Source organism: Podarcis pityusensis, assembly GCF_964106645.2.
Source record: "Podarcis pityusensis genome assembly, chromosome: 12".
In the NCBI taxonomy this organism is placed as follows: Eukaryota; Metazoa; Chordata; class Lepidosauria; order Squamata; family Lacertidae; genus Podarcis; species Podarcis pityusensis.
Window position 1 is genome coordinate 40,633,584 of NC_138037.1, and position 12,295 is coordinate 40,645,878.

The following is a 12,295-nucleotide window of genomic DNA, read 5'->3' on the forward strand; positions in this document are numbered from 1 at the left end:
TCACTCCAGCCCCCTTCCTTCCTCCCAACCAGCATTTATGGAGATTTGTCCCATGGTGATGTTATCAGGTGTGCACCAGGATCAGAGTTTACTTGCAACTGGGATTGAAATAAATTACCGTACTTTACCGTCTATAAGACGCCCCCATGTATAAGACCCCCCTATTTTGGGGGACTCAGTTTTAAGAAAATGAGGGGAGATTGCCCCAAGTTGTTGAGCTTCTCCCCCCACGCAGCTGCGGGCAGGAAACACTCCCTAGATCGTTTCCCGCTCGCAGTGGCATCGGGGGAAATTGCACTCCCGCCAACTGGCCAGCGCGTGCACACACTGCTTCTCCCCTCCCCATGCCACTATCCGTGTATTGGACGACCCCAGTTTTTTGACACGATTTTTGAGTCAAAAAGCCTTGTCTAATACATGGAAAAATACGGTAAACTATTTTGTGATGGGGCTGGAAATAGCTTGGCTTGCTAGACCCAATTGCAAATTGAACCATTCACTATTCCCCCATTGCTAGTTTCTTTCGTACCTTCAGAATGATAAAAGATGCATGGTGTGAAATAAGCATCCCTACATGAAACACAGTGAACCTATCATGGATGGCAGTTGTTGCAATGGGAAATGAATTTGGTCCCTTCTGGCTATCTTTGATCACCATGACTACAAGCAACGTAGTGTTATAAGTTTGGGGGCACTGCAAGACTTCCCTAAATTCCTGGAACCAGGAAACAGAATTTAACCAACTCCTAAGAAGCCCCAGATGCAGCAGGAATTCAACTGCTGAGAATGGTTGAGTCATTAAGCAAACAAAGGCAGGGAGATGTGCCATTAGCAGAGACTGCATCAGGCAGCAGATGGGTGGGGGCCCTCCTCCAGCCCAGAGTTAATTAGCAGAGTTGTGTTTTAGGATTGCAGCTTGCCTGATGTGAGCTGGGGGGTGGGGTGGGGTGTCAAGTCTGTAAGCAGCAAGCTACGACAAAGGGCCATGGCTGATTTCTGCTGGCATCCAAGAATGTGGCCCTGGGAGATGCAAAAACTCTCTTGGAGTATAATGCCGTGAGCCCTTCCACCATATATGCGTATATAAACCATATATCAGGGGTCAGCAATCTTTTTCAGCCGTGGGCCAGTGGGGGGAAATGAAAAAAATTCATATGTCCCACAAATAACCCAGAGATGCATTTTAAATAAAAGCACACATTCTACTCATGTAAAAACACGCTGATTCCCGGACCGTCCGTGGGCCAGATTGAGAAGGCGAATGGGCCGCATCCGGCCCACGAGCCTTAGGTTGCCTAACCCTGCCATCAGAAAGACACCATGGTCTACATTATGCCTCATTTCCAAAGGAGCCCCCTGGAATCTCGCACTGCTGTGGAGATTGGGGTGTGGTGTGTAACAACACTATACCGTGTCATTGCTGAAATTTCTTGCATCCCATTGCATGTGCCATGTGTTTCTAGCCTGCCAATCATGAATAAACATTATCAGAGGTGTGCTTGATCAAATTAAACATTTAAATCTCTCTGGCTTGCTTGTTGTGTGCTGCACCTAAGCTGTGTGTGCTATCTGGCTTGAAATCCCTGTGACACCTTTCTTGCAGATGCGTGAGTGAGAATTTCAGGCCTCTGCAAACTAATTGCACAGTTGATTACTTGAGTGCACATACTGCGAACTTTTTTTGAAAAATAAAACTTGTAATTTACAGTGAGGTATGCAAGTAAACTCCTTCAAAACCCTATCAGGGTTTTCCAGCTTCCATACGGTTACTGAGTGGCCTAATTTTTTATTAACATCTTAGGAACAAATTAATTTACAGTGAAAGACTAACTTTACTGTAGCAGTTAACACTACATTTACATGCCTCTATAATTTACTTCACTTAGACTGTCTCCTATATTAATATTCATTATAAAAGCCCTCTCCTAATATTACTTGATTTGACAGGAATGCATTAGCTATGACAAATGCTTTATAACACACTCACACAATATTAACACAAGCAGAATGCATGGTAATTGCAGTTATTTAAACACTAAGGCTGGCATTTCCTGTTTGTTTCCATTCGTGCAAAATTCTGCAGCTGCGTATAAGTGAAAATACTGTACAAACATTTCACTAAAAAGTAAAAGATATCATCAAGAATGATGTGCAAGATCTCTGTGGCATTTATTATTCCTTGCATATTATGCTTATCAAAGGGAAAAGAAGTACAGTGAAGGTTCACTGTGTGTAAAACACAAAAACAAACCTCCCTGAAAACAGAAAACTAGCAGCACAGGGAGTGGGCAGGGCTAGCACCATGCTCCCTGATGTGCTAGTTTAAAAAAATAATGAAAAAAATCAAGGGAGATTTTCACACAGGAAAAACTTTGTTTTTAATACTGTATTTTATTAACGTTAGGTATACTGGGCTTTGTATGAGGAAAAGAAGAATACAAAAACAATTAATCAATGAAAAGAATAATAAGTGTCTGATGTGCACTTCATTTCTCATGTTTTCATTCTAATTGCAAAAGAGGTACTTTTTCATCTACAATAGTGGTTCTCATACTTTTTGCAGTGGATGGAACCTTTAAACAAATCTTGCAATAAAGTATTTTAAAATGGTTTGGGGTTTTTTTTGGGGGGGGGGGGAGTTGATTATTGGAAGAGCAAGCAAGGGGGAGCCTGCCCGAGCAGCAACGTTTAAAAACAGCAACTTTGAGGCTTTGAAAACTTCACTGCCAGGCTGCTATCTTCTCTGGTGGGAAAATTCTTTGTTTTCTTTGGCATCTTAAGGCTCCAGACCCACATATTTAACTCTTGCTGCTAAGCTGCAGCTCAATGACAGGTGCTAAGAGGGGGATGAGGGATTGTGGGTCCAAGCACAAGAGTGAAGCTGAAGAGTTAATGGTAGGTGGAACAAGAGAAGGCGTTAGGCAGGACCATGAAGGTGTCTTTATATTCTTAAGGTGCTGCTTTGCACAACTTAAAAGTTTGGTTTACTAAATACATTTTTAGGCTGAATGAGTGATATGTGGGTTCTGAGAGAAGAGATCATAACCGCTTGGCTCCTGCTCGTTCTGCCACTAAGCTTAGCATGTCATCTCAACCTGAGCTCAAAGTTTAGCTCTCCCAGACAAACAATGAGCAGTAAACCACAGGGCAAACCTTGGATGGGTAGATTAAGCCATGAGCCTGCCTTCAGACAACACACTAAGCCAAAACATGGTTCCTCCAGAACCTTCCATGTTTGCTAATGTATGCTTAGCCATGGTTTGGCTTAGTGTTATATTTCAAACCAGAATACCTTGGTAAGATGACAAGATGATCATGCTAGAGGACAAGAAGGAGACGAGGCTCTGGCTCCCGGAGGGTCTCTGTCTAGTAGGAAACATCCTACCTGTCTATAATGATGAGCCTCCTCTAGTACTAATATTACCCTAATGAATTCCACTTTGGGAGCTAAAAACTGGGTGCCTTAAAACCCATACAGCCTTTTTAAAGACGTTCTCCAAAGCCTTTCATTCACTATGTTTCAATCTGACATGTACATTGGTTTGGAAGAACCAGGGAGGTTATTTTAGTCTGGCTTCGAAAAATAATGAGAACATCATGAAAGACTGCATCAGAATGCTTCCAACCATTTAATGACCTTTTGATAAAAATTGTCGGCAGATATTTAACCGGTGGGAGTAGGCTGATGTTGGCTATAGAACAGCAGGCAGGATCACTTAATTGGGTGGTGGATTAAAGGAATAATCGACTGGTAGATGTCTCGTGTGAGTTTACTCCTATTTTGAATTTTTCTTGTAGCTATTAAACCAGCAGAGTAGAAAATAGACACATTTGGATGACAAATTGGGAACGCTAGTTGTAATAAGGAATAAAACTGTAGAACAGATGTCTCAGGACTCCCATGACAAGGTGAATGAGCTAAAAAGCTCATTTTAGAGTAGGCTAGCTTATTGCATGCAAAAATGAGATAGCTTGGAAAACCCAGCAAGGAAATAAGATAAACAACTTAGGACTTTTTGCTACCAAAGTAGACAAGTGTCTTGTAAAGAACATACTAATCTTTAGCTCTGCCTTATGATCATCATCTGATCAAAATGCTTACACACACACACACACACACACACACACACACACACACCTAGAAAACTAGTAGATAGGATTCTTAAACCCAGGATGAGGGGGAGGGGAGAGGAAGTCATGTGCTTGACACCTGGCACGGGTGAGCTTCACCAGCAGTTGTAATGTCAAGGAAGTGCTTTAAATTACAGACCATCAAACATTAGGCACAGCTGATATCTTGGAGAATAAATTTATTGGGGAAATGTAGGTCAGATGTGTCACATGTGTCTCACCAAAGAATTCTAAAGGAAAATCAAGAATAATTGAAGTTGCTGCATTAGAGGAAAAATAAGGCAGCTCTATTCAGAGAGCAATTTATGCACTGTGGCTAATTGGGCTGACTTTGATTGCTGCTTAATCACTCTCACTGTGGATATGGGGGGAATACAGGTAAGATGCAGACCCTTTAAATGCAGTTTATGCCCTGGGGAAGGTAATGCAAATAGGTTCCCTTTCCCCTCTAAAAAGCCAAACCACGTTTCTTCATAGACAAGAGTTAGGGGGCCTCCAGATTGCCTCTTTATTGAGCACTCATCATGATTTGATAGTCACAAAAGTTGACACAGAGCTCAAATTATGCCAGGTCTCTACTGAGCATTCATACTGATTTGCTTGTGGGGCAGTTATGCAACGATGAGCATTTATCCTACATTCATCCTAATTTGCTTGCAGGGTATTTATATGTCTTCCTGTTAGTCAGGGCTCTTCCACACTTGTTCTGGAAATTCAGGGGAACTTGAACTTAGCGCTAAAAAGCAGTTTTCCCCTGGGGAAAGCAGCAGGACAAGAGGAACTGTACATAAAACCTCAGTCACCCACCCCACCCCAAACCACCAAAAGCCCCTTCTTTATAGAGCGGATTCACTGCGCTAGGGCAACAGAGTGCTTTAACCTACTTCAATTATGCAAACCTAAAGTTCTAGAATATGCTTGAATCCCATAGGTATCTTAAAAGTTTGGGGAGGGGGAAGCAACCAAGAAGTAGGGGGTGCAATTTATCCCTAGGCACATGCTAATGTCATCCTTGCATCCATTAAGGCTATATTAATGACAATGATAATGATAATTATTACTGTATATAAATATTTTTATATCTAAAATCAGCTTCTTTACATGTAAAGAAGCTGATTTTAGAATACTCAGGGTAGAATTTTGAGTTCAAAGTCCACAAGAGCCACAAATGGCTGCTGAGTGGCAATATTAGCACTGCCCTATATATCAACTGAATATTTCCTGCCCACTCCTTTCCTTCTCCTAATTCCACTTCTGTCAACTGTTACGCTTTCCTCCATTGCTCCTTTTCAGTCTAGTGCTTTGAAGCAGCAGCTGCTGCAATAGCCTATGTCACCTGAACTCCATTTAGGGAGCGGGCCTGCCAAATTGGTGCTGTGTGTCATTTCAGCCTGTTCACCATCTGTTCACCATCAGTGGCCAGTTATGGGTTTAGGAGAGAAGCTCTGAGTGGAAATGCAGGAAATAATCATGCCTTTTTTCCTTTTCTTTTTAAAGCAGAAAGATGTCTGTTGGCACTGACGGCTTCTCACTTTCTGCCCGGATCTTAAATTTATTTTAAACCCAATTATCTCTGTGTTTTGCACAATGCCATGGCCCTCATGCATGTTTCCCAATCTCACCTATTGTTTCAGCTTCGACTGCTCCTGTATTTCATTCTTTTCCCCATCAGCACCCACAGGCAAAACTACGAACATATCAACACCTCCCTTGTCAGAAGATAATTTGTCATGGTACAGTTGTTTGAGCAGGAATGTATACCCAGATTATAGTTATAGACTGTGAGAAGGGGGTGGGGGAGAAATATTGCATGCAATTTCTGGGCATTACTCAGACATTACTTTTACTGCTCTCCAAAGATAAACTTTCCTATTTGTTAAATATCTGTTACATAAATTTCAGTTTGATCTGGTTCTAAAACTCCAAAGCAGTATCAGGGCTTGTGATCCTGGCTGGATAATGGTCAGGGTCTGTGGCTTTTCCATTGGCCTGTTTTACCCCCTACAGGTCCAGATGAAGACAAAATTTATGAGATATATAAAACTAGGCAGGCAGACCAAAAAGATGGCAAAGAAAAGTAAAGAAGAAGACTTGAGCTCATATTTTCCATGGGTGCAAACAGGTAAAATTATTGAAATTAACACACATGCACCAATCAAAACCAGATTATTTGATAACTTGGTCCAAAAAAATTGAGTTGTGTCTAGATGTGGTACAAAGGTTCAGGTAACTGATCAACCACTCCAAAATATCCAGGGTGAAGGAATCCGGAGTTGAAAATCTTGCAATCAGCAGATCCTTTAGAATGATTTTTCTTTATTCTTTTGGAAGTAAAGGTAAAGGTACCCCTGCCCGTACGGGCCAGTCGTGTCCGACTCTGGGGTTGCGCGCCCATCTCGCTTAAGAGGCCGGGGGCCAGCGCTGTCCGAAGACACTTCCGGGTCACATGGCCAGCGTGACAAGCTGCATCTGGCGAGCCAGCGCAGCACATGGAAACACCGTTTACCTTCCCGCTAGTAAGCGGTCCCTATTTATCTACTTGCACCCTTGGGTGCTTTCGAACTGCTAGGTTGGCAGGCGCTGGGACCCAGCAACGGGAGCGCACCCCACCGCGGGGATTCGAACCGCCGACCTGACGATCGGCAAGTCCTAGGCGCTGAGGTTTTACCCACAGCGCCACCCGCTGTGCCCCTTTTGGAAGTAAAGCTAAGCTATTACACTTGAGTGACTGTGGGAGAAGAGTCAAGCTATAATTTCCAGACATAGAGTAGGATTTGTAGCCTTCTGGACAGGGAGTTCATGCTTCTGTGGCTGGGCCCATTCACCACAAGTTTGATGGTAGTGCCCGTCATAAATAATTGAAGGATACACCAAAGATGGTTTGACAAAAATTGTGGGCATTCCATTAGCTTGTTGGCAGAGCCTCTGATTTCAATGGAAATATAATCTACATGCTAAAACCTCTCATTTAAGTTATAATAAAAAATAAGCCTCTTTTCTGTCAAGAAATGCACAAACCAATAAACAAAAATATAATCCAAACAAATATAAACAAGCAAGCAAACCAACAAATATGAACACAGCAATACTAAACTTAAGAAGCATGTCCTATAAAAGCTTCCATCCAAAATAAGCCATCCACTTGGAGTTCAAACACCTGGTGGAGTTAAACAAACAACAACAATGAGATGTAGACTACCAGACTTTCATGCACTCATGCTTCCCAATGTTAAGTAATTCCGGAACATTCTTAAACCTTGAATGGAATCCAATGAACGTTAGTGCATCAGCCAGGGTTCAGCATGGTGTGCACCACCAAATTAACAGGGATGAGTGGGAGAGAAGATGGTCACTGTCATGCCCTTGTGGGGGGTGGGGACATTGTGGCCATGTTCTCTGGAGCCCCTATCCCTGACTTATCCAGGGCACATACCTGAGTATGCCTTGTGGTGCTGTGAACTTTCTTCCTGAATGTACTTGCTGGGTCACTTGCTGAAGCGGCTTAGTTCTATTACATCATGTAGACATTCCATTTATGCGCGAGGAACATTAAACACAATGGGGGTGACTTCAGAGCAAATATATATAGAATTGTGATGTTAATGTCATTTAAACTGCTGTAGTCTAAAGCATTTTTAAAAATGCACTCCAGGAGATGTCAATGCCCTGATTCAGCGAGTGCTCTAGTATTACTCCATTTGCCTACAGCTCCGCCCAGAATCATTCTGTGCCCCAAAGGCTAATGGTATAAGCAAGATAACAAATGGCTCTTTCCCTTCCCGCTTCGCATCGCACAGGGGCTGGTCTTTCCCATAACCTCCATTACCAAAACATTCAAAGTTTTCTGGTGATACTTTATCTGTGGAGTCAGTCAACTGAAATCTTGACCAATGTGCTGTTGCAACACCTCACACACCATTTAAACATATATATTTTTATACATGATATAGTGGTGGTGATGGCAATAAGACCTCCTCTCAGCTTACTTCAGATCTCACATTAATCTCTCAAACATAGCTTTATACAGCTGTTTTTTATTTTTATTTGTTTTCCCCAAAGGCACAGGTTGAAAGTACGAACATGATTTCCAAAGAACTTAGCAGGAGGGCTTCCTCAGTAGCACACATGCTTTTGATCAGTATTATCAGAGATCTAAATACCCGCTTTTCTTGGCCACTTCCCCATGCCGTGAGGCATTAAAGAGTTGCCTTTTTACAAGCAATATAAACCTAGGCGTTTCCCCCCCCCCTTTTCTATCTTTACTACTCTGTATAGTGTGTATAGACAGAAAAAATGATCCAGTACAACAGGATGTACTAAATCAGAAACTTTCATATCATCTCTAGGCTTTCCACAGTCTAAAGCTGAGAATTCACTCCCTGAGGCTGATATTTGTGCTTCCATAACTGAAGATTGCAGGGACTAAAGCTGAACCCAAGACAAATCTAATGTATGTGTTTCTCCATGGAGTTGTAGTCTCTCTTCCATATCTGCTAAGGTTCACCATTCAGGAGTTATTTTTACCAAGCCACAATAATGAATACAGTGGTACCTCTGGCTACGAACGCTTCTGGTTATGAATGCTTTAGGTTATGAGCTCCGCTAACCTGGAAGTAGCTGTTCCTGCTTGCGAACTTTGCCCCAGGATGCGAATGGAAATGGCGCACGTGCAGTGGGAGGCTCCATTAGCGAAAGCATGTCTCAGGATAAGAACGGTTTCAGCTTAAGAACGGACCTCCAGAACGAATTAAGTTCGTAACCAGAGGTACCACTGTATCCAGAATATTTGTGCGTCAGAAACTTTCCTTTTACACCATTTGAGATTTTTTAAAGGTGAAATTTTGCAGGCTTTAGAACCAAGGCTGTAAGGCTTAGAAAAGGTTCATTGTTCCAAATGACATGAAAATACTGTGCAACCCTATTAATCAAAATGCCTTTTACAAGATTACCATCATTTTACTGCTATGCTTTTTTTAAAAGCCCCTTTTTCATTCTTCACTTATATTGGCCCTTCTCCCAGAGGTAAAACTACCATTCATCATTGGCACAAGCTAATTTTATTAATGCATAAAAATTAGCATTGCCCATTGCCTTGCACTGAGACTTTAAAAATTACCAAGTAGATAAGGGGCAAAACCTACTGATTTGCTTTCTGTGCTGTTTTATAGCTGCTAAAGTAGTCAGTCCTTTCAAGATACAGTAAAGATCATTTCGTGAAATAATTCTTAGCACAGGAATAACTTCCAGTCGTTGATGCCTTTGTTATACTTCCTTTCCGTGTTAACCACCAAGCCTTGATACTATGCAACCTCTGTTGCAGGCTGTTGAACGGATCTGGCAGCATAGAATGCATATAGATAACCTTCTTAAATTAAGCTCAGTAGGAGGAACACCTAGGCCCTATTTTGCCATTCTACTCATGGTTAACAATACACTTGGGTGTTGCACTGAATAGTCCTTCCCTTTGGCATGTGTACACAGAATGTAAATGTCTGGAGAGAAAGCCTTCACTTGTAGGTGATTTGGAACCCTTGAGGAGCGTGCTTGAATAGGACTTGATGGGAGTTGCAATGCAATACCTTTACCTGGATCCCTTGGGAAACTATGTTCCATGGCCTCTTGTTGCCATTATCTGCAGTCCCCAAAGTTCTACAAGTTGCAACATCCAGGGATACCAATGTAGCCACCACTGAATTAAGCAAAAGCTGGTTCATGGTTGATACTGGGTTGAGTGGAGTAGAAGGGCCAGTGCGGATTTCTGTCTTCTTGGTCCATTGTTTCACCCTTCCTCCTCATGGAGTTCATGATGTCATTCTTGATTCTCCTCCTGCCATCTTTGTATCTAACTTGTGAGGTAACTTTGTTTGAGAATCTAAGAGGTTCTTGCCCTATGCCTCTAATTGTTCCTGGGTCCCAAATTACCTCCTATGTAGGGGAGCAACCTAAATACTATTTGGCCGTATGCCCCATCTTTCCGCTTTATTAAAACTGGGCAACTGAGAAGTACAGAGCCAAAGGAGGAACCTGGAAGTGCGATGCTTTTTGTTGCTTCTGATATAAGCTCTCTAAGATTCAGACTGGCACCTCAACACTGGAGCGACTGAGAGGGTAGGAGAGAAATTAGGGAGGATGGCAGGAAAAGGGAAGTAGGCTGGAGGACTAGGGAGACCATGGAGCACTGCAGGAGTCAAGAGAGAGAATGCATGTGCATAGACAAATCAGATGCAGTATAAATTACCCTCTTAAAACTGCATGTTTTTATGGGTCCTGCCCCCATAAAAATCCAGCACTGCCATGATAAAAACATTTAATCTGCCATAATAATTGTTTTTTACAAGGGATCCCATCAAATCGCAGGTCACTTCTGTGTTCACATATGTGCTCTGTGATTTGTTGTTGGTTTTGATATCATCCTAGGTTAAAAAAGGGGGCGCGGGTGGCGCTATGGTCTAAACCACTAAACCGGCTTGCCGGTTTTATTCTGTTTTATTCATTTTATAGATGTGTTTTAACTGCCTTGTCTTTACGTTTGAATTTGCATTTTACTGTATTTCATTATTTTATTTTATTGTGTTTGCATTTTATTGCTGTTAGAACCTTTGATTTAATGAAACACAATAAAAATTGGAGGAAAGGCAGAACCCAAATTTAATAAATAAGCAAAAAAAACCCTATGGGTTAGATTACATAGAGGCTGTGACTTGCTAATTCGTGGTTGATTGAGGAACTGATTGTGGGCCTCCAGTGTGCAAAATGAATCACATTCTTAGTTCTGGATACAGCACTGAATTGTAATTGAGTTAACCATTAGTTGCCCTGCAGCACCAACACTAAGAACATCTAGGAAACCAAAGAATCAAACTGCAGAGTCTAAAGGGAGACAAAGGGGCATCTAGTTCAGTGTCCTGCTCCAAACTTTAGACCACTCACACACCCAATATATGCAATCCAGACCACAAAGTAGCAAAAACACAAATGCAACTTATTGAGCAGATGCTCCAAATGATTTCATCAAGTAGGACTAGCCACAAGTATAGACTGTGGAAATAAGCACCAGAAGTGTTTTGCGTGGTTCAACAGCACTTTGAAGAGGATCAAACATTCCCGACAGACATGAAAATGTTTAGAAACAGAAATCCTGAGATGACTTCATACTTGGTTGTCACAGTAGCTCTGCATTGGCCAAAGAGATCAGTCTTTATGATTCTTTTCCATCACCTTTTTCTGTTTTCTACTATTTCCTACTATTTCTATTACTACTTTGTTTTTGTCCTTGTTTCTTTACTTGATAAAACTGCCACAAGCCTGCAATTACAACAATTTGGTATTTTGAGACAGTTTGTTCTACAGATTCTTTTAAAAATATTTCAAGCCAGTATGATCCAGCTGACAGAATGTTGAAATGATGAAAGATCATAAACATCTGGGTTCCAAACCCCCCTCCCTGCAACAAGTTCCTTGCAGAAACCACTCTTTCTCTTAGCCTTCGAACAAAGTTGCTGTAATGACAATTAATAGAACGCTGTTTGCTGATAAAATGTATAAGGAAAGAAGGTTGCACCTGTGGATACAACTTTTATTGATAACAGGTATCAACAAGCAAAACCCCTCTCTGATTGCTTGAGAAAAGAAAGCCACACCAACAAACCCTAGGAACACTGTTTTTGGAAAGGATCAGTCTTAAAAACTGGGCAGCATTCGTAAAAGCAGATGACCATATATAAAGGCAGAGTAAGACTTCCAAACCAAGGCTATGCAAGTTTGCGCTGTGCTAAAGTGCAGTGTAGAAAATCCCTTGGTATCAAATGGCCTGCCACCCACAGTAGCTACAGGAGAAAAAACAAACGACTTGACTCATTTCACATTTCTCTTTTCAGCAAGTCTTTTATGTATGCACTTCATGAGTCTGCATACAACAAGCACATGACAGAAAGTGACAAGATCATGTGCATGTGAGGTACTGCAACCGTCTGCCTTTGAAGTTTCCTGGACAGTGGCTCAGATTTTAAATACCAGGTTACTCAAATTCCATCTCCTTCACTAGCCGCCTGCAATTCTTTTGACTACCAGGAGAAGGAAAACATGCACACACACACACACACACACACACACACAATCTGTTCTCAACCCAAATTTTTCAGGCTCCGAAAGCAACCATAATAAG

At 41.8% G+C, this 12,295-nt stretch overlaps 1 protein-coding gene and 1 long non-coding RNA gene across 15 annotated transcripts in view; one reads left to right on the plus strand and one right to left on the minus strand.

Annotated features, from left to right (window-relative positions):
• LOC308459574 overlaps window positions 1–12,295 on the plus strand; it is a 133,932-nt gene that overhangs the window by 62,175 nt on the left and 59,462 nt on the right. The gene's annotated exons all lie outside the window — the stretch shown is intronic.
• The window catches only part of ZNF385D (zinc finger protein 385D), a 609,973-nt gene that overhangs the window by 49,720 nt on the left and 547,958 nt on the right, over window positions 1–12,295 (minus strand). The window lies entirely within an intron of this gene.